The sequence below is a fragment of the Perognathus longimembris genome, chromosome 2 (assembly GCF_023159225.1).
Source record: "Perognathus longimembris pacificus isolate PPM17 chromosome 2, ASM2315922v1, whole genome shotgun sequence".
NCBI classification, from domain to species: Eukaryota; Metazoa; Chordata; class Mammalia; order Rodentia; family Heteromyidae; genus Perognathus; species Perognathus longimembris.
The window spans coordinates 119,440,443-119,464,320 of NC_063162.1; the positions used below are offsets into that span (position 1 = coordinate 119,440,443).

Here is a 23,878-nt window from a genome sequence, read left to right on the forward strand (position 1 = left end):
CTCAGTTACCAGAAACATTTTTTTGGCAAGTCACTTTAGTTTTTCAAACCATACTCCTTCTGGAAACAACTTTACAACTCCTTTAACTTCCAAAGAAAACAGTCCAAAGACTAAATACTACTATAAAATACTGAGCCAAACGGGAAAGGGATTGAAATTGGACTGTATTTACAGCAGTATAAAGATAATATATCTAACACATACATATGAAAAGACTAAAAGAATACCAAAAGAAGGATGGTCCTTCTTTGTCATAGCTTAACTTCAAATCCTTCTATCTCATTCTCAACTTAGCAAAGGATAGTTCCTACTGGGCATACTTAATAGTCATAAGAAAATACAGACTGAAACTACTCTTATGATGGAAAAAGCAGTGAGACACATTAAAAAAAATTGGAGTAACAAATTGAAAGAGAAAGACAAAGATAACTGTTACATTGAGAGAAAGGAGGAAATGAAGAAAGTCTTATTAAAGTTAGAAACATTCCCCAAGGAGAGGTGTGATCCAGTGAACATTAGAACACTCCTAGCAAAGAGGGAAGATGTAATCAGGTAAACAAATAACATGTTTTGCCACAAGGGAAAGATATGATCAAGAATAGATGGGAGGTGGTGGGAGGAAGTCTACTGATTGGACTTGGGCTTTCTTCAATCACTATATGCTCAGAAGAGGCTAGTGGTATAAATGATCATAGAAAGTATAATCTCTGCTCACCAAAATTGGTAGGCCAGAGGGTCAGAAAGGTAAACCAGGAACCAGAGAAGGAAGTTTGGAGACAAAAAGTCACAGGGCTTGAGTTTAGGTCCTTAGCATGGAGGCACATGGTATAAAGCAGAGGTCTGAAATATTTAGTTCAATATTCAAAATGTTTAATCTGGCCAAGGAGTGTCAATATTAATTAGAAAGGGGTAAGATTGGACTGGAGGAGTGTGTGTATGTGTAGGGGTATATAGGTAGGATTTAGGAAGAGATAGGAAGGTCTGACAGAAAGATAAAAGATGGCCCCTATAAAAAGAGCTTAAGGGCCTGTTGTGTTCACCTCCAGAAGATAATTTGACAGCACTGAGCTAGACTCTTAAAAAATGTCTTTATTCTCTCACTTCTAGAAAATTATCCTCAAATACAATTGCTGGGTAATAATAAATCTTTCTTTACAGAGACACCTGTATAGCATTGTTAATAACAAGAAAGTGAAAACAAAATATACAACTGTTATGTTACTGAATAAATAAACATCAATATTCTAAAAGCTGTTATAAACAACTCCACAGGATTAAATTTTAAAAATCAGTGATATAAAAGATACAAAATGATACAGTGACACATTTTCCATTTTGAGGATGGGAATTTGATTTAAGTGGTAGAGTACTTACCTAGCAAGTAAGAGGTACTACACTCAAAATATAGTACTACCCATCCCCGGGGGGGGAATGATTCCAATTTTTAAAAATGAATCAAAATTTCATTTTATACAGCACAAAGTGTTACACATTCATTATGAAGTACCAGCCAAGAATATCTCTAGGTGGTTAAAATATCAGAAATTTAAGGATATGGGGGAGGTTGCTTATATGTTTTCTAATTTTTTCAGTATTATAGATAATTTATTGTATTTTCTGTTGTTTTAGATTGTGCTTGTTTGGTTTTGTTTGTTGCCAGTACTGGAGCTTGAATACAGGGCCTCTCATGCTCTCACTTGGCTTTTTTGGTCTATCACTTAAGCTATGCCCCCAGTTTCACTTTTTTGCTGGCTAATTTAAACAGATTTACCTGCCCAGACTGGCTTTGAACCTCAATCCTCAGAGGTCAGCTAATATCACTAATACCCAGCTCTCTTTTTCTATATATGTATGCTTATATTTCCTTTTCTTTTCTTTCTTTTTTATTTTTTTTGGTTTGTGTGTGTAAGAAAAAAATTACCCAAAACAAACTGACAAGAACCTAACTATTCTTTGAGAGTGACAGGGGGACTGAAAGAGATCTATGGGGCAAGGGGCAAAACTGAGGGAAAACAAACTATCTTAGGTACTTCCTATTTTCCAACATGGATAGCTCCAGCTATCTTCCTACCCCTGTGCAGGGGCTGAAAAGCCATGTAGACCTTCCATCTCCAACTGGCTCCTATCTCCAGGCCAACGAGCCTGGTTTTGTGTACAAAAGGATATGATTGGTTTAGATTTCAGGACATATGGGTGTAGACAATGTACCATATCAAAATCCAGTTACATACCACTTCTACTTAAGGTTTCTAACCACAAGGGCACTTCCCCAAAATAATTTATTACCGTCTTCTATATGTCACAAAAGAAGCAAAGCAATTGTATAGGATTAATGATAGAGATGAAAGTAAAGTCTAACTCCAGACACAGGGTTCCAAGACAACCCAGGCTCAAGAATCCGAGAGAACAGAAGACGATTATCAGTTTATCGAAACAGCTTTGTCTTCTATGACTTTTAATATTTCACAATAACTTCTGCCTTTTCTACCTCTTTTCTTTCTGCCCCAAAGGCCTTGATAATACCCACTGTTCAGGCAGCCAGGCAAGTGAGTAGCCTGTGCTTACTCTGAATTCATGCTAGCCACTGTCTTACTCACTAAGTATTTGGTATCAAAATTGACTTCAGATTAAAAATGGTAAGGAGACAAAAATGTTACTACATACTAATAAATGAATTTTCTCTTACAGGAGAATATAACCATCTAAATATCTACACACCAAATACAGGAGCACTCAACTTCATCAAACAAACATTACTGACTCTAAAAACACTCATAGACCCAAACACATTGATAGTTGGGGACTTTAACACTCCACTGTCACCTCTGGACAGATCAACATGCCAAAAACTGAACAAAGAAACTACAGAACTAAACAACTGCATAGACCAACTGGACTTAACCGACATCTACAGAATATTCCACCCAGCAACACCAGAATACACATTCTTTTCAGCAGCACATGGAACATTCTCCAAAATAGATCACATCTTAGGGCACAAAGAAAATTTGTACAAATTCAAAATTAAGAAAATCATTCCCTGCATTCTCTCAGAACACAATGGAATAAAATTAGAGCTCAACTCAAACATCCAACACAGAAAATCCTACAATTCATGGAGACTAAACAACACATTGAGGAACCATCAATGGGTCATTGAAGAAATTAGAACAGAAATTCAAATGTTTATGGAATTAAACCAAGATGAGCACACAAAGTATCCAGTATCCCTTGGAACACAGCAAAGGCAGTACTCAGAGGAAAATTTATATCTTTGAGTGCCTACATCAACAAACTGGAGAAACAGCAATTCAACAACTTAAAGAAGCACCTTAAGCTCCTTGAAAGAGAACAAGCCAAACCCCAAGCCAATAGATGGAAGCAACTAATTAAAATCAAATCAGAATTAAATGACTTACAGTCCAAAAAAACCATTGAAAGAATCAACAAAACGAAGAGTTGATTCTTTGAAAAAATTAACAAGATAGACAGACCCCAAGCAAATCTGACCAAAATGCGAAGGCAGCACACCCAAATAAACAAGATCACAGATGCAGAACACCATAAGGGAATATTTTGCAAACATTTACGCTGACAAATTCGAGAACATGGAAGAAATGGACGATTTCCTAGCAAAAAATGATATCCCCAAACTCAATCATGAAGATTTAAACCTTCTGAACAGACCAATAACCAGCACTAAAATAGAAACAGCAATAAGAGATCTCCCATCCAAGAAAAGCCCAGGTCCAGACGGATTCACAGCAGAATTCTACAAGACCTTCAAAACACCAATATTTCTCAAAATCTTCAATGCAATTGAAAGAGAAAGTTTGCTACCAAACACATTCTATGATGCCAGTATAACCCTCATCCCAAAAACAGGTAGGGACTCATCAAGGAAAGAGAACTATAGACCAATTTCCCTGATGAACATTGATGCAAAAATTCTCAACAAAATTCTGGCCAATCAACTTCAACAGGTCATCAAAAAAATCATACACTATGACCAAACTGGATTCATACCCGGTATGCAGAGATGGTTCAGTGTATTCAAAGCAATCAATGTAATCCACCACATCAAATGGAGCAAGGTCAAGAATCACATGATTATTTCACTAGATGCAGAAAAAACATTTGATAAAATCCAGCACCCATTTATGATAAAAAGCTTTGGAGATTGGAAACTGTATATACTGGTATTAGAACTAGGGAAGTGAAAGGGAATATCAAAATCAAGAGACAAATGATAAAAAGACAAATGACTCCAAAAGCAATACTTGCAAAACCATTTGGTGTAAACCAACTGAACAACTCATGGGGGGAGAGGGGAAGGGAGAAGGGTTGGGGAAAATGAGGGAGGAGGTAACAAACAATACAAGAAATGTACCCAAGGCCTAACATATGAAACTGTAACCTCTCTGTACATCACGTTGACAATAAGTAGAAAACAAACAAAAAAAAAGCTTTGGAGAAACTAGGATTCCAGGGAACATTCCTGAATATAATTAAAGCTGTCTATGACAAACCCACAGTGAATATTACCCTTAATGGGGAAAAGCTAAAGCCATTTCCTCTAAAATCAGAAGCAAGACAAGGTCGTCCGCTCTCCCCTCTCCTCTTCAATATAGTACTAGAATTCCAAGTCAGAGCAATAAGGCAAGAGGAAGACATAAATGGGATCCAATTGGAAAATATACAGTCAAACTGTCTCTCTTTGCAGATGACATAATTCTGTATCTAAAGAACCCTGTAGACTCTACTCCCAAGCTACTTGAGCTGATCCAAAACTTTGGCAAAGTAGCAGGATATAAAATAAACCCTCAAAAATCAATGGCCTTTCTATATGCTAATAACCCGAAGACCGAGGCTGAAATCAGGAAAGCAACTCCTTTTGCAATAGCCCCCCAAAACATAAAATACCTAGGAATAACCTTAACCAAAGAAGTGAAAGACCTCTATGATGAGAACTTTAAAAACATGAAACACGAAATTAAGGCAGAACTAAGAAAATGGAAATTTCTCCCATTCTCCTGGATTGGGAGGATTAATATAGTCAAAATGGCAATATTGCCAAAGGCTATCTACAAATTCAATGCAATATCCATTAATATCCCAACACCATTTTTTAATGAAATAGAGGAAGCAATCCAGAAATTCTTATGGAATAATAAAAGACTCCGAATAGCAAAAACAATCCTAAGCAGAAAGAACAGTGCTGGAGGAATTACTATACCAAACTTCAAGCTGTATTACAAAGCTATAGTAATAAAAACAGCTTGGTATTAGCACAGGAACAGGCCTGAAGACCAATGGAACAGAACTGAAGACCCAGAAATGAACCTGCAGAACTATGCCTACTTAATCTTTGATAATGGAGATTAAAAAAAAATAGGATGGAAGAAAGACAGCCTCTTTAACGAATGATGCTGGCAAAACTGGTTCAACACCTGCAACAAATTAAAACTAAATCCATATACATCACCCTGCACCAAAATCAATTCCAAATGGATCAAAGACCTCAAAATAAAAACAGATAAAGGAGAAGGGGGAGGGGGGAGTGAGGGAGGGGGTAACAAATAGTACTAGAAATGTACCCATGGCTTTACATATGAAACTGTAACCCCTCTGTACATCACTTTGACAATAAATAAGTAAGTATTATTTAAAAATTTTTTAAGAAAAAAGTCACAAGGGCTGGGGATATGGCCTAGTGGTGAGAGAGCTTGCCTCATATACATGAGGTTCTGGGTTCGATTCCCAGCACCACATATAGAGAAAATGGCCAGAAGTGGCGCTGTGGCTCAAGTGGCAGAGTGCTAGCCTTGAGCGGGAAGAAGCCAGGGACAGTGCTCAGGCCCTGAGTCCAAGGCCCAGGACTGGCCAAAAAAAGAAAAAAGAAAAAAGTCACAAAGACCTAAAAAGTAAAAAAAAAAAAAGAAAAGAAACCATACTCTAGTGAGATAAATCAGGCAATGAGCACAAACATGTACAAAGATAGATAATTGTTCAGACAATAAGCATAAGAATGCACTATTGTAGTGTACTCAACTCCATACACAATTTTAAAATAACATAAACATGCAATTATGTTTCTGAACTTCCCAAGTGATTCTGCTAATGCTGCCAGGACTGAGAATCAACCAGAGGCCAGCTATGGGTGGCTTATGCCTATAATCCTAGCTACACAAGAGGCTGAGATCTGAGCATTGTAGTTCAAAACCAGCCTGGGCAGAAAAGGCTGAGATTCTTTACTCCAATTAACTAGCAAAAACGCCAGAAGTAGAGGTGTGGCTGAGGTGGTAAAGCACCAGCCTTGAGCAAGGAAGCCAAGCAAAATTATAAGGCCCTGAGTTCAAACCCTAGTCAGTACTAGTACTAAATAGATTAGAGAATCAACCACAGGAGAGAGGAATGAAGATGAAAGATAGAGCTGCTTGTCCTCAGAGGTCAACAAAGAAAACACAAACACCAGAAGGATGCAGCAGCAGCACTGGGAAATGCCTAAGGGATAGACCTTGCCAAATTCCATAGGGCAGGGAGACAGCCAGGTGTCTGGGAAAAAAGGTGGCATGGCAGAGTATAGATAAGTTTTGACTCCTGGTACACAGGAAAACAGCACTGTTGGGGGGGGGGGCAGGAGAGTAAAGTGGCTCCCTTAACATTATCAAGGGTAGAAAAGACACTGAACAGAACAGGACCAGCAGCTGAAAGAGAATAGTAGGAAAAGAGAAAAGAGATGTGATCACATGCAGAAAACATTTTCTAGACAGCTATTAGGGCTGAATAAGCCAGATTAGGCAGAAAAATCTGTGAGACTCTTATCTCCAATTAACCACCTGAACCCCAGAAGTGGAAATATGACTCAAGTGGTAGAGCACCAGACTAATGTGAAAAATCTAAGGGACAGTGCCCAGGCCCTGAATTCACATGCACATACTCACGTACATGTACACACACATACACAAAAGAAAGGTCTGGAGAGGTCACTGCAAAGAGATTTTTAAAGCCCAGGGGCGACTCAGGCCTTGTACAAGGAAGGGTACCCAGAGGCCCGTGGCTGCAGGACTGTGGCAATTTGAAACAAAGCCCCTGAGGTCACCCCAGGTAGGTAGATGATGAGGGAGCTAGTTCATAAAGATTTGTATTTAATATGCCAAACCAAGAGGACTAAGGTAGAAAGGGGCCTGAGTGACCTCTCTCATTCCAGGACATGCTCTCTCACATGTCTGTCACTCGGCAGTGCTGTTCTTCCCGTGGGAGTCCTTCCATACCTGGGTGGCTCCGGCACATGCTTGGTACCCACGGATTGCATCAGTTAGGTGGCTCAGCTCAGCTCAGCTCTGCTTCAAATCTCACTGCAGCGTCTGCCAAGGGTCTATTTAAATCTATTGGCTGGCTCCATGAAACCTGGCAGATTTGAGTATTGTTCAAACAAGTAGGCTACTGCCTGGCTTTAAAAACCTATTAAAGATTTTACTAGCAATTTTACTGTACAGTTATCATGAATTTGGCCTATAAATACCACCTCTGTGTATATATCATTGCCTCTATATTGGCAAAAAGAAGATATACTGGCGCTTATAACTTAACTCCGTAAAGTGATACTGCCAGCCCTACCTGTCTGTCCATAGCTTCAAAGATCCCCCCAAACAGTGCACAAAGTGCCCAAGCTGACAGTGCCAGCCAGGGGGGCTCAGGGAGAGAGTTCTTATTCCACTCCCTACATCTCTTCCTCTGCCAAAGATTGAATACACAATTCACCACTTTTGAGGTTCTCCTCCTGAAATTTATTTAATCAACACTAAAAGTGTCTTTCCCCTATCTTTTTCTATCCCATTTACTCCTCCCTGTCCTGTTAAATAACCACTCTGATGACCTCAGGAGACTGTCCTCATGTCCTCCCACTCCCTCTAACCTCACATCTTTTTAAGTTTCGGTCATAAAAAGTACTATTTCTGGTCAATTCAGAGTATCACAGCACCAAGAAAAAAATAAGAACTACAATTTAAAAAAATAACTAGACACAAATCAAACTGTCTCAAGGCTCCAGATAAATATTTCTTAAATACCATTTTTTAAACCTGGAAAGCTATCAAATAATATTATATTGTTTCCACTTCATATAATTACCAATGCTGAGAACAGAACTTAAACCATATTTTACATCATTATATTTGGGGGTGAGGGGTATTACTGAGGTTTGAACTCAGGGCCTTACATATTCCAGGCAGTTGCTCCACCACTTCCAGGCTCCAGGCTTTCTCCCCTCCCCCCCAACTCGGGCCAGTATTAGTTGCTTTTTATATAGGGTCTGAAGCTTTTTTCCAGGCCTTGAACCTCTATTCTATCTCTACTTCTGGAGTAGATGAGATTACAGGCACACATTGTCACTAAGATTTGTTTTTGTTGTGTGTGTGTGTGTGTGTGTGTGTGTGTGTGTGTTGGTTTGGTTTAGTCTTTTGGCATGGGTTGGCTTCCCAGTGATCCTCCCATTTCCTGCTCACAACTAGCTGGAATCACATGTATGCACCATCATGCCAATCCAGCCTCGAAGCCTTTTTTTGCTCATTGCAAGGCTTGAACTAAGGGCCTGGACCTCTTTGTGCTCAAGGCTAACATTCTACCACTTGAGCCACAGCACCACTTCCATTTTTTTAAAGGGGTTAATTGGAGATAAGAGTCTTCCAGAGATTCTTCTGGCTTCCAATGTGATCCTCAGATCCCAACCTCCTGAGTAGCTAGAATTACAGGCCTGAGCCTCTGGCATTCAGCCCCAAAGCCTTTTTTAAAGGGAAAATTTACTAAGTTTAAAAACAATATGGGGATATGGCCTAGTGGCAAGAGTGCTTGCCTCGCATACATGAAGCCCTGAGTTCGATTCCCCAGCACCACATATATAGAAAACGGCCAGAAGTGGCGCTGTGGCTCAAAAGTGGCAGAGTGCTTGCCTTGAGCAAAAAGAAGCCGAGGACAGTGCTCAGGCTCTGAGTCCAAGCCCAGGACTGGCAAAAAAAAAAAAAAAAAAAAAAATACACCTAACATAAACAATTCATTTTGTGTACTGTCATTAAGAAAGGGGGAATGAAAGATATTAAGAAAGCTCAGTGAGGAAAGTCAAAAGTAACAGCAAACCAGTACAAAAACCGATTTTGGTAAACAGGAAAGATTTTAAAAATCTATATTTCCTGCATCTTTCCTTGTTCTTCTACTCAGTAAATGAGGAGAATAGGGTTAAAAACTACAAGAAAGGAATTCCTCACTGAAAAGCCAACAGGTGAACAAATCTATCAACATTGTTTTACACTGGCGTAACAATCTGTATAAAGTAGCTGGTTATTTTGAAGTATATTCAAGTGTATGTCTTCAGGAGGGTTGGGAGATACAGAACTCCTGGGGAAAAGGTGAAGAAGTACAGCAGTAGAATTCACTGGACAATGATGAAAGTGAAGTACATAACTCATGGGTAGAGAAGAGAGGGAGGGACTAAGAGAAAGTAACAAAGACACTGTGTGAAAGGAAATGTACTCATTACCTGACTCATGTAATTGTAACTCCTCTGTATATCATCTTGATAATAACAATAAGGTAACTTTTTTTTTTAAAGGAGCATGTTACTTCACAGGCTAGATAGCACTCAAGAACAAGAAGTCAGGACACAGGCTGCCAAGCCCTTCCCTTGTTGGACTAGTCTTCAGTTTTTTCCCTGTGTTTAGAACTGAAGAGTTCACAGGTACCCACTACTCAAGAGACTCTAAATATCTAAAACACAACCTTGAGGAACACAAGTTTTCATGCAGGTTTCTTCTGAAAAATATCTAATTACCTGTTTGCTCCTGGCTCATAAAGCATTTTAAATACTTAATTGAGCAAACTGGGATACAGAGCATTTCTCAATGGGTTTTCTGAATCTCTAAAGCCAAGTAATAATGAGTTAAAACAGTACTTTAAAGTAAATTATAGATGCCTAAAAACAGACACACAAAAAGCAGCAGGAACAATGATGAGCTCCTAGTCAGTTTTTCTGCTAAGAAGGTAAGGGTGGGATGAGTTTGATCAAAGTATATTATGTCCATATATGGAAATACCACAAAACCTCCATTGCCCAATTATTAGACACTAACAAGAAAAGAGATGAAAAGTAAAGAATGATAAGCATCAAACTGAAATTGTTAAAAGTACATCAAATCTAATGATATTGATCCCACTTTAAGGAATATTATCAATTTAGAACATCTCAGCATTTTTCTTCCACTCAATTATTAACTCTTAGGTTTGGGGGAAAGTATAAGAAGATGTCTTTAAATGTGACTGTACTTCTTAAGAAAAATACTCACTGGCAAAGCAAAATTTAAATGACTAAAACAGCTCTAATCATTTTCAAAACTAAAGTTATTTGTGGTATGAGCAAGAGGAAACAGAGGTACACAGGCTTGAGCCAGAATATCACACACACACACACAAAAAAAAGCCAACATTAATATCTGCTGTGCCAGCTGAATTCAAATTAACCCAATTTTTACATGTTAATTAAACCAGCTATTTTCTTCTTATTGTATTTTTTGCTTCTTAAGTGGTAGAGTCTACAAGTGATTCCCAACAGACTTGTTCCAACAACAATGACGTATTCATTTACTTCTATTATGACCATACAATACAGTAACTGAGCAGTAATTTTTCACAGTCAATTACATGTGTGGTTCTTTATGCTTAAAGATGCTGAAATAATGTGTACTATAGAGCCATATGCCTGAATCTCTAGTCTGCCAGAGGCAGTTGCCTGGGTAACACATTTTCTCTTCAGTTTAGCATAACCCCTCATTGAATATCATTAGGTGTCATTAAATAGCAAACATTAACAAGAACTTCAATATACTACTTAGATAGAGTCATTTTACCCATGTAAACAAGTGCTCCATCATTTATAATAAGCTTAAAATAGATTATGATTTCTGTATTTAAGAACATAAAAAAGAAGAAAAAGTGCCCACGTGTTGATTCCAAATTGAATTTGCAGAAATCTCTGGTAACAAATGAGAACTCAGATCGAGTTTCAGAGATTAATACTTCTCAGTTGAGAGAGATGGGGAGAATGACAGAAGGGTGACATTGGTCAAGATGTATTGTACCCATAAAGTGACATGCTGAATTGAAAATGCTTTGCACAACTACTTAAGATAATTTTTTAAATAAAATTAAAAATAGAAAAAAGATTAATAATTATCAACACGGTCATAAAAATATAAACAAAGAAAGATGAAGTTTGTAAGTTTTACTTAACACAAACAATTCCATCTATTTCATCTCAAAGCAAAAACTTGTTTTACATTTGGTAATGAGGAAGAGGGAGAAAAGGTACTTGAATTCAGTAACAAAATAAATTTAAGATACTTAAAAACAAAGATATAAAGAAATGAATAGAAATCACAGATATACTTCGTCCACTATTAAAATTGTTCCCAGCTTTAATGAGATATATGTGACCTAAACAATTACATGTTTCATATTTTCATGTACATTGTAAAATTATTACCAGAATCAAGCTAAACTATGGATTTCACCTTATATAGTTATTTCACAGTTAAAATATTTTAAATATTCAAAATTCAATAAAGGATTGCATAGATTATGTCAATATGGTTTATACAGGGTAGTCTAGAGGAATGCTACATTAAATGTAGCAGCCATAACCAACCAAGACTCTATGTCTAAAAAAACTAATATGAGGATCAGGGTAGTTCCATGGTGCATCACTAGCTCAGTATATCCAGGACCCTGGGTTTGTTCCTCAACTCCACACACAAACTGTACAACTTGAATATCTGTAAGTATGATCATATATGTAAGGATGTCAATAAATTGATTGGATAAATTAAACAATATGCTTTTTCTACAGTCTTCATTCTCGATTGAATTACTCCTTCTAAATCATGGAATTATGTTGTCTTCAAAATATATTGTAATTCCATATATACCTAAACTTTTAGCCTATTTAAAATTACAATTTGTCCTCTATCATTTGCTGTACATAGATCCTCCACATACTCAATGTTAATTTTTTTGACAGTCCTGGGGTTTGAACTAGGGCTTAGGTGCAGTGCTGTCCTTGAGTCTTTTTATGTTCAAGGCTAGCGTGTTACCTACCACTTGAGCCAGGGTGCCATTTTTGTTTTTGTTTTTGTTTTTGTTTGAGTAGTTTATTGGAGATAAGAGTCTCATGGGGACTTTCCTACCCAGGCTGGCTTTCTGCCATGATACTCAGATCTTAGCCTCCTGAGTAGCTAGGATTACAGGCATGAGCTAGCAGTGCCCAGCTTCAATGTTAATTTTAAAGGACATACATAAAAAGAAAATGGGGCTGGGAATGTGGCTTAGTGGTAGAATTCTTGCCTAGCATTCTTAAAGCCCTGGGTTCAATTCCCTAGTACCACATAAACTGGAAATGCTGGAAGTGGTGCTGTAGTACAAGTGGTAGAGTGCTAGCCTTGAGCAAAAGGAAGCTCAGGGACAGTGCCCAGATCCTGAGTGCAAGCCTCAGGACTGGCAGAAAAAAAATGGATCATTTGATACCAAATTCTATTTTCCTATCTTTTACACTACAAAAGAAAGGAAGGCTCTATGATAATAGATATGGGGTTAGGGGTGGTGGTCAGGAACTAATAGAGATTCAAGAGGCAGCCTGAATACTGTCCACTAAACCTAAGAGTAACTAAAAAGAAAGCTTGACAAGAATAAAGGACTTCATGATTATGGGAAATGAAATGTCACACAGGGAGTCACTTCACTTTGGTTGATAGGCTCCTACCTCCACTGCTCCAAAAATATTCATCTAGCCACAAAGGTGAATAAAACCTCAGTCACATGTCCCATCTAGCATCTGAGACAGATATCGTTGGCAGGGAAAAATTATTTCATATTAAATGCATATTCCTTTGCATTCAGAAATCTGCTTTGAGCAAATTGTAGGTGAGGCAAACCATTAATACTGATAGCAGAGATAAGCAAATCACTAAGCAAAACAAGATGTACTGAGATCCATAGAGATCAGCTACATCTTGAATCCCTCCAAAGCAATTCACATTCACTAAAATTTCAAACAAAAATCATTTCAATTAAATCTCAGGTGCCAAACTTAGGGCTACCTTATATAGGCAAATGAGAGATCTCATCCAAGTATAAGTCAGCCTAAGCTACGGAGTAAGATTCTGTTTCAAAAACACAAAAACAAAACACAAAGCAAAAGATCTGAAAGAAGCACCTAGATGGGTGGAAGAGGGTTGGGGATATAAAATAGTGAGTATTAAGAATTTAGAAGCCTAACACAGGATAAGCTCACCCAAGAATTAGTTTGGAAAAGTTAGAAATGTGGAAGATCCAGAAAAGGAGACTGAGAAAGAACAGGCAGTGAGGTGTAAGGCAAGCAGGAGAACAGTGTATTGCAAGTGAGGAGAGATTTTTCAAGGAGGTGTGAGGGAGCAACTGTGCCAATCTGAGGACTAATATTATTATTGGACTCTGACATGTGGACCTTAACAAGGGTAAATTCAGTCCTGCAGGAGCAAAAACTTGAAGAGGGTGGACTGAAGGTTGAATGAGCAGAGGAATTAACTGAACTGACGGAGAGATGAGGGCTGTACAAAGAAGAGAACAGGGGTGGAGGGTGAATGGAATAGAATCCCAAGTTTTTTAATGTGAGAAATTACATGCTTCTGTGCTGCTGTGGAGTGGGAGAGAAGTGGCAAGTGGAAATGCAGGAGGAAAGGTGGGAAGGAGAGAAAAAGGAGGCTGGAGCATTACCTGGGGGGGTACAGAATGATGGGCAAGCCAAATAATCCCCTTAACCGAGGTTATTTCACTGCATGACAACGCTCAAGCATTCTTAGAGGGAAAAAACAGGCTCAGAGAGGTTAGGTCACTTGCCCAAGGTCTCACTTGCCCAAGGTCTCAGAGATTTTAACAGACCTAGGGAGGTGGGAATGTTTTTCAGCTTTGGTTGTTCCTTCCACTATGTAATGCCTTTCCTATGAGAAAGAAGCATTTTGTCTTTGATGAGTGTCAGAAGCGTAACTGTGAGCACTGTAACAGCATGTACAAGTGGGAAAGGGAAGCAAATAGCCTAGAAGTGTCTGGGTACATGAACTGAGGGAACACTGCAGCAAGTATATTGACATCCAGAGAATAAAACTCACTGTTTATCATGCTATGTCTAGTTTCTTTTCCAACAGTCTTAATATAGTCAGGGAAAAATGCCCTTATGATTTGAATGGTGCACAACCAAGAAGCACTAACCTGCAAATTGGTATTAGAGTAAATCAGAAGAGATTGAAATACTAAGATTCTATACTGTCATTTAAAAAAAAAACAAAAGTCACAGACTCTCCAATAAAGACTCCTAATTCTACATCTCATTAAAAAAAAAGGAATGAGTAAGATTACATATCTAGCTCATTTCAAAACAAATGGTTAGGAGATACAAAGCAAATGTGTGTGTGTGTGTGTGTGTGTGTGTGTGTGTGTGTGTGTGTGTGTGTGTGTGTTCCCCAGGGACAGATCATTAATTTTATGTCAGCTTGACTGGGACATAAGATACCCAGATACAGAACTGCTTCTGGGTTTATGTAGCAGGGTGCTTCAGGATAGGATTAGCATTTGTATGGAGGACTGGGTACAGTAGATAGCTCTGCCCCAGATGGTGGGTTGTGGGTATCTCTCAATCCATTAAGAGCTTAAATGAAACAAAAAGGTGTAGAAAAAGAGGAAATGGTTTCTCTGGCTTAAGTCTGGCTGAATATTTGAGCTGAAACTACCCACTTACCATCAGATGACAGCTACTCTATTTGTTCCTAATTTTCAGGCATTTGGACAGCCAGGATAACACCACTGGCTTTCACATGTATGGCAGACAGTGGGGTTTCTTAGCTTCCACAATCGTTAGCCAATTCTTCATAAGTGATCCATTCTTCCAAAAAACCTAATAAACATATATGCATATATGCATATGTCACTGGTGATCTTGTCTCTATTGGTGCCCTGTTTGTGTATTTTTTTATGAGCTCTCTCTCTCTCTGCATCCTTCCATGTTTTTGTATTGCCACATTTCCTCTCCCTCTGTGTTGCACTGTGTGTATGCACATGTTTTTGTGTGTGTGTGTGTGTGTGCATATTATCCCCAGGCTCCTTCTCTTTCTCTCTCTAAGTATACATATACTATGGAGAGCTTACATAGCTGCCTTTTGAAGGCTCATACTAATTCATTTTTTTTGATTGACAAATGAAAAAGGACAAATACTGAAAGAAAAAGAAACTACTCTAAATTTTTAGAAGGGAAAGGGACAGGGAGAAGGCAACAGGCCTAGGTTTCCCAAAGTATACTGCCTTTCTGTTATACAGTTTTGACTTTGGAAACATATGTTTTACATACTCAAAAATTCAATTAAGTCTAAAGGGAAAAAAGCAATCCCTAAAAATTGAAAACAAACTGAAACGAATGAACTTAACCATATATCAAGTTGGTGGCAAAACCACACAGAGAAATGGATTATTTCGAATAACTCTAGAACACAGTATATCAACTGTATATATTTTGTGGAATATAATCTAAGCACAAGCAAAGCTGAAAAGAAAAATTAAACTTCATTCAATACCAAATTGTTAGAAGCAATACAGGTGCTATTATGTTGAATATGCCCAATGTAGTACAAATATGTAGTTATGTGAATGTTGCTGGTAACCAGGATTTTCAATGAAGAAAAAAACTGAAAAGTCAATGAAGTAAAACTTCTTTGACTTTAGTCTGTTCAATTTATCTTTGAATTAGAAATACCATTATAAACTGAAGATCCCCGCCATTGAAAGGGCCTTATTCTTTGAAAATGTCTCAAAGATTATGACAATCTAAAAGTAAAAATGACATCTAAATTCCAGATTGTGGTCTCTATATAATTGTTCATTAAAGAGTAACAGAAGCCCGGTAGTGGTGGCTTATAGCTGTAAATCCAGCTACTAAGGAGGCTGAGATTTAAGGGTTGTGGTTACAGGATTGTTACAGTTTCATGGAAGCACAGTCAAAAATAAATTTAAAAAATCAAGAGAAATTTAAAATTAAAAATTTTTAATTCCTGTTCACCCATTATGCAGCTCAGTTTATCCAGAGAAATCCTGAGTAAGTCCTCTTATATTGTCACTTGTGCTTAATGTCACTGTGTGATCTGTCTACTTGTTTCCCTGCCCTTACTTTTACAAAAAGCTACCTTTTAAAAAGTAAATGGTACCCAGGAAACAAGGTAAAAGCTGATATGCTTCATTTAAGTAATAAAGTGAAACATTTTAGTTTTAGATGTGTTGAAAGGCAGCAAGTCTTTGAAATAAGGATGGTGGTGTTAAAGGAAAAAAAACCGTGTTAATTATTAGTATTATTATTAATTATTAGTATAATACTAAAGTCTATGTGTCTTGAGCATTCACAGCTTTTCCTCAGTAGTGATCTCTTGGAACCATATTTCCAAAGAGAGAAAGAGAGAGGGGGGAGAGAAGAAAGGAGAAAGAGAGAGGGAGAGGGAGAGAGAGAGGGAGAGGGAGAGGGAGAGAGAGAGAGAGAGAGAAAGAGAGAGAGAGAGAGAAAGAGAGAGAGGTACATATGAATAAATATGCATATATAAAAATATAAGAGATAAAGCCAGACTTTAAAAAAAAAAGTCAGTTAGGGCAGTTTTCATGAAGGCTGTAGGCCCACTTTGTATAGGCCAAATAGGAGCTAAATGATGAGTCTAGGGGACAAGAATCTTCAGCATCACATATAGTAAAACTGGAATGATACAGAGAACACTTTAAAAAAAGAATCAAAGTTCAACCACTAAATTTCTGGGAAAAGACATAGGCATGCTTCTTACATAAAGCTTAATTTTAAATGTCCTTTTTGAAATGAAAGCTTTGTGGCAAAGCAGACTGGGCACAAACCAAGAAGAAGTGGGTCCAAATTCTACTAATATCACTCACTATAAAACTAAGCAAATCATTTAACCTTACTGATTCTGTACTTCCTTCTCTGTAAGAGGGCTCAAAAATACATTTCAAGGATTCATTTGAAGATTAAATAAGAAAATGGGTGAAGATTTCTAGCACCCGATCTGGAACTCGATAAAGGCTCAATAATGATTCCTTACTTAATGATTCTTATGGTCTTCCACCTAAGAAGGAATGTCAACAGAGCTCCTATCCACAAAGTATTTTTGTTTTAAACACTTTTAAAAAGTAGTACAACAAACATTCCCGCAACCTCCTCGCATTTCTATGAAGAGCTCTGTATCTGGAATCCACCAGGATGAATTGCATTCTTCCCTCCATCCTGTGGATGGCGGCCTCCACCAGCAGTCGGACTCCTAGGTTAACCTTTTAAAATACCCCCCACTTAATCCCCACGAGGACTACTCAACAGCCAATACCTCACCCTGGTTATGTCTAACCCTTTCACTCCATCTCTGGACCTGAGTAGCGAACTTAAAGTACATAGTTGGAGTGGCCTAGATCTTACTTTCAACTTTATTATAACAAACTCTGAAGATGGGGATTGGGCTCCAGTCTAGAACCCTGACCATTCATCACCCATGGCCCCAGCACACACTTCTAAATGACAGAATATTATTCTCTTACCACATATTGCCACAACTCAAACTGCAACACCCTCTCATCTATTTCTTGGGAGTGGAGGAAAATCAAGGAAATCAAAAGTAAACTTTTCCTTCAACCCCACCACCACTTTTAACACTATACCTCTACCCTAATCTCTACCTTTCTTTCCATTTTTCTAGCTTCTATCTGCTAAACTTTGAGTCTTAGGATTTCTTTAATGTTTAAGAATTACTAAAGTTTTCAAAGAGCTTTTGCTTGTTATATCTAACACAATTATTTTTACTTGTTATTTGTTATATTAGAAAGTAAACCAAATTTTCAAAAAATGAATTCATTACAAATGAATAAGAAAGCTACTACTTGGCAATATTAAACACCTCTACGAAAAGCAACTATTTTAAAAACAAAAATTTAGTGAAAAGAGCACTTTTGTAATCTATAATTATTTTACTTAATGGACCACAGTCGCACACAATCTGCTCTAATATGTTGTTTTAGTCAAAGAACATAAAAGATTTCAGTCTCATATAGACTCATAGTTTGAAAAGTAAGGAGTATTTTAATGGCCTTTTTACCTAATTGATGACAATTTTCTTTGATTCTAAATCCCAATAAGAAATAATATCCTAAAAATTAGTTGCAATGTGGAAGCTGAAAATTATCCTACTCTGCTACTTTAAAATTCAGGTTGTTATACATCTTGAATAGATTTTTTTAAACCCATAAATGATTCTATTACATAATGTACTGGCCAACTGGAAAATACTGTTTTCCTAAGTTGTGTGGAATGGACCTCTCTTTATACCACATAATAAAGACACATACATTGATATCATCAGCAATGACATAAGAACAATCTAAGTATTGGGAAGCTGCCATGTGAAAATTTTAATTCTTTAAAGTAAAAGCAGAACCCCGTGTAGTAAAAGACTAGTTCATCTAGTAAATGAAAACTACTCAAATGCTTTTTCTCAGAAAACCATTATACTACAGTAAGGAAAAGTTCCCCTTACTTATTACTAAGTACTTCCCATTTAGTCAATGTAAAAATAATGCATACTAAAAGGTAAAATTCAATGAAAATCAATAACTTATGTTGCTTCTTCAAGAATATTCTGGAACAGAAATAGAAAAATAATTACTATTAATGTGTGTTTAAGAATGCTACTATACTACTCATATTATCTAGGTTGGCATCTGTATTAATCCATTCAAGCTGCTGTAATAAAAGATCTTAGGCAACAGAAATTTCTTGCTCACAGTTCTGAAAGCTGAGAAATCCAAGATGGAGGTGCTAGCAGATTTAGCTCCTGGTAGTAGAAGACACCTTGTATGTGTTCTCATATGGTGGATGGGGTGAACAGGCTTCCTCAATTCTCTTTCAAAAGGGCACTAAGGCTACCCTGGAGGGGAGAGTCCAAATGACCTAATCACCTCCCCAGTGGTGATTCATCTCTTGATATCATGCCTGTGGGGGTTAGGTGTCAGCATGAATTCTAAAAACACTAACACCTAGTGGTGCTTTTAGAAAGCTCAGTTCAAATACCCACAAGGAAGAAAAGTAGATGGAACTTTAGCACTTTATGTAAACACATATGACCTTCTGAGCTCCAGAAAAGGTCTTACCAACTTCCAAGAGTCCAATGAAGACACTTTGAAGAAAGCATTTCTGGATGAAGAACGATATACATTATTACAAGAGACCAGTCTCCTAGACAGCATAACAGAATGCTTTCCTTTCCCTTCCTTACGTTATCAGTTTCTGACAATTTCTACCCAATTTCACCCATCAGCATGTGTAATGTTACCTCTCCACCTACAAAGACCCTTCACCTCTCTTTCCCCTACTTCTGTGCCCCCATTTCTTACCTTTCTTTTCAGCAAACTCTCCAAAAGAGGGCTTAGGGTGACAAAATAGGAGGGCAATGGGGAGGAAGGAGATAGGTACATATGAATGAGATGTGAAATCAGTACCTAGTCATTAATCAACCCTTTCTGGAATTAAAAAGAAAAATAAAACCCAGGCATCTGACATTCCTAAAGATTTTCTAATGCATGAGCAACATAATACCAATCTTTTTAAAAATTCTTTTTAATTTACTCCTTGTAGACAGTGTCTAGCCACCACATTACACACAACCCCCACCCACCCACCCATGATTTCAGACATCAAATATTAACACGAAGTGAGTAATGCAAAAAGAAAGGGGGTTAATCAGACATCTTGAGAGAAAGAAAAAGAAAATAGCACTGATTCAATGAGAGCTGTTAATGAGGCTTTTTGTTTTGGTAGATTAATTTGGGAGTCTGATGAATATGAAGAACATTTAAGCTTCTCAGGTGACTGCTGTTGATTATTATAGAGGGTTTTTTTTTCCTTTTTAATTAAAGAGATGCCTTTGCTTAATTCTATAAGTTTTTGAACTTCAGGTGTAAGGCATTTCTGTCCACCTTAACAGTGTAGAAACTTTTCCTTGTTAGCAAACTGAGAGATCTCCTATTATTGATTTGTGATTGTACTTGACAAATGATGAGCATTTCAGGCTGTGAACTGCTGATGTTTAAATACATTACCCTAATACTCTTTAAGCATTGCCAATTGTAAACCTCATTAACTCCCAGCGTGTGGCCACGGCCTGGATTTCTTCACTACAGCCTCACAAAGTGAAAACAGGTATATAAAGATGGTTTTTATCATCAACATTATTATATCCTCCTTCACCTTGTAAAGCATTTAAATGGCTACAGCATTGTTTTGTTGTTGTTGTTGTTGTTTTCTTTCTCCCCTTCTCAGAAGGAGAAAAGACTAACACAGAAAAAGCAGAAATTTAATTTTATGTGTACAGGTCACCCATTGTAAAACCCCAGAATTCTTTTATCTTGTCTTTTCTTGACACCTTTATTCCTCAGGCATCAAAATAGGAATTGTTCCAGGACTGATTCTCTGCATTCTGAACAGACAGGGCTATTTGTGGTTACTGATTATATCACTCATTTGGAGTCAACAAAGGAAAAGCTGACAAAGTAGGAAAGTGGACCTGTCAGTCCCACAGATCAGGGGTGTGATATTCCCTCTTTCAAAAAAAGCCAAGGTTAGTACTCACTGTGCACCAAAGATGGGTTCCACAGCTGAAATGGAAAGTATAGACAGCTGGCCTTTAGTATGCATGAGTCTCAATTCTATATACAGTCCATCTACCACAGATGGCAAATGTTGCAAAAAAAAATCTGCATTTTTGTTATTACTCCCTAAACATTACAGTACAAAAACCTGTTTACAGAGCACTGACATGATTCATGTTGGATGATACAAGTAAAACAGAGATGGGCTGGGAATATGGCATAGTGGCAAGAGTGCTTGCCTCATATATATGAAGCCCTGGGTTCGATTCCCCAGCACCACATATATAGAAAACGGCCAGAAGAGGCACTGTGACTCAAGTGGCAGAGTGCTAGCCTTGAGAGAAAAAAAAAAAAAAGCCAGGGACAGTGCTCAGGCCCCAAGTCCAAGCCTAGAACTGGCAAATAAATAAATAAATAAAAAGAAAAGAAAAAAAAAAGAAAAGAAAACATCCGTGGAAGACATACATAGGCTATATTCAAACACTAGAGCATTTTATGTATGGGATTTGAGTATGGTCAGATTTTGGTAACTATAGGATCCTGTGGGGCCACTGGACACTACCGGACAACTGTAATGTAGTCAATTTATACAGTATCCTAGCAAGCCAATTACATGCTTCAGGGGCCACTCAGTGACCCCTGACACATACCTCCTGCTAATTCTAATCCCCATTTAGTCTTCCCAGGTTGAAGGGTAGACACTAGTGAAAACAGGTGGTTAGCCTCAGTACCTACCCTCTGCTAGGAAACGTTTATAATCAAGAACAACAGAAACATGATTGCAAAGTCCAAAGGGATCTACACAAAATTTATTAAGTTTTGTAGACAATGCATAAAAGTTATACTTAGATAGTCACACAGAGATCCATCCCACTTTACATGAAAACCAGTGTCATAAGACAGGCAAATCCAGTAAGTAGAGAGCTTGTGTGAGTGTGTGGGCCATGAGAAACCTTCGGGGACAAAGACTATGTTATCATACTGGCAAGTCATGCCTATCCTCTGATTCCAATTAACCTTTGATACCTGTCCACTACTTGTAGATAAACACTACTAATCTTTATCAGTTCCTATATGGTTCACTCTCACCACTAGGCCCTGCCTTTCTATTCTGCAGCCTTAACAGCCTCTGTTCTTCAGAATGTAACCAGCACTTATTGTTCCCTCTTCCAGTAATATTCTGTCCTCTGCACCCTGTCCTGAAATCCTACAACTCAAGTGTTGCTAATGAGTATTTTTTCCTGACCTCTCAGTTAAATGAACCCCTATTTTATTTTCTCTTGTGTCTCTCTGTGATCATACAGCCTCTTGTTACTTCTATTGTCTCTTTCCAGATCTCTCTCTGTCTCTCTCTAAGGTCTAAAGACCTTAGTGACTGCAGAGCACCACTGAGTCATGCTTGTAATCCTAGCTGCTCAGGAGGCTGAGGCGTGAGGACAGGGGTTCCAAGCCAACTCAATAGGAGACTTATCTCTCCTTAATTAACCACCAAAAAGCCTGAAATAGGGCTGTGACTCTGTGGTAGAGCATCTACCTTGAATGGAAAAAGCTAAAAGACAGCGATCATGCCCTGAGTTCAAGCACTAGCTGAGAAAGTGGGTATCCAGATGATGGAACTTAGAGATAAGTCCATCTGGACTATGTGGATCATCTCTTCATTACATCAAGTCATATTTACTTATGGCTCTTTGTTTTAACACCTGCTCTGCTTGTTCCACTAAATTAAAAGCTCCAACAGAGAAAAATACTGGGCTTTTTCCACTTGCCATATTTTTATGTGTGCAAGCACAGAGACCATGCTCTCAAACAGCTGCTGAATGACTGCTGGATAGTGCTCAACAAGAAGGTTCCAGCATGAAAGGCTGACCAAGTCACCACCTTATGAATCATTAAAGCAGAAACAAGAGCTCTCCAGAAAACAGGATCCCTTGGCCAACAAACTGGAAATGTTGAGACCTTGAGTTCATGCAGTATACAGACATTTAACTTTCCTTCCCAGAATTCAGCTGAAATCTGCGTGTAGATGAAGTTTTTAGAAAGGGCTTTGTCTTGTGAAGATGGTTTACAGCCTAGGGAATGTCTAGATTGGCCAAAATCCAACCCTGGAATAAGGCTTTTGTTGTTGTTGTTGTTTCTGGATCAAACTGTCTTTGACCAAAGAAAAGTTTTCACAATTATAGACTATCCAGTTCCTCAGAAAGAAAAGAAAAATGTTGTAAGCAGAGAATGGTGGTTAAAAGGAATGGTGTGAGGAGGAAGGGTTATTGGGATGATGTTGCTACAACATAAAAAATTAAACAGAATAAGATCAATTTTGTGCAACATAGTGACCACAGTTAATAGAAATGTATTGCACACTTAAAATCTGTAAACAGATTTTAAATGTTCTCGACACACACGCAAAAACAGTATTGTGGTAATGGATACCTTAATTAGGTTGATTTATGCCATTTCGCAATGGATACTGATTTTAACAGATCTTGTTATATACCATAATATACTCAATATTTTTATTTGTCAACTCAAAATAAATAAGTGACCACAAATTGAGTGTCTTAACACAGCATTCTGGGTCAGTCCTAGGAATCAAAAGTCCTAAGCCAAGGTATCAACAAAGCTGGAGACATCCTCTGAAGAATATGGAGAAAAAAAATCTTTGCTTCTCCAGGCTCCTGCTGGTATTCCTTGGCTTATGGACACATGGCTGCAATCTCTGTCTGTGGGCACAATGCCTCATCCTACTCCGTGTTTGTGTCGCATCTCCTCCTTCCTCTATCTTACAAAGTCACTTGTGATGGATAATACAGAACTGTCCTCCATCTCAAAATTCATACTCTCATTTTTTAAGATCCTTCTTCCAAATAAGGCAAGATTTGTAAGTTCCAGGAGTTAGAGAAGATCAACAGGAGGAGAAAATACAAAACATTTCATTGTGCTTAGTTTTAACTGTAAATAGTAGGGTCACTCTCTTCCATCTACTACTGAATGCTTTTCTTGCATCATTTAATTTTTTGTACAATTTTACAGGTGATTTGTACAAGGCAAAAGATTGTTGATAAGTTACATCCATAGATCTATGTTTAGGTATACTCACAATTTTACAACTGCCTTGAAAAATACCAACACT

At 37.8% G+C, this 23,878-nt stretch overlaps 1 protein-coding gene across 1 annotated transcript in view; it reads right to left on the bottom strand.

The window, feature by feature from the left end:
• The window catches only part of Slc25a13 (solute carrier family 25 member 13), a 178,651-nt gene that overhangs the window by 113,965 nt on the left and 40,808 nt on the right, over nucleotides 1-23,878 (bottom strand). The window lies entirely within an intron of this gene.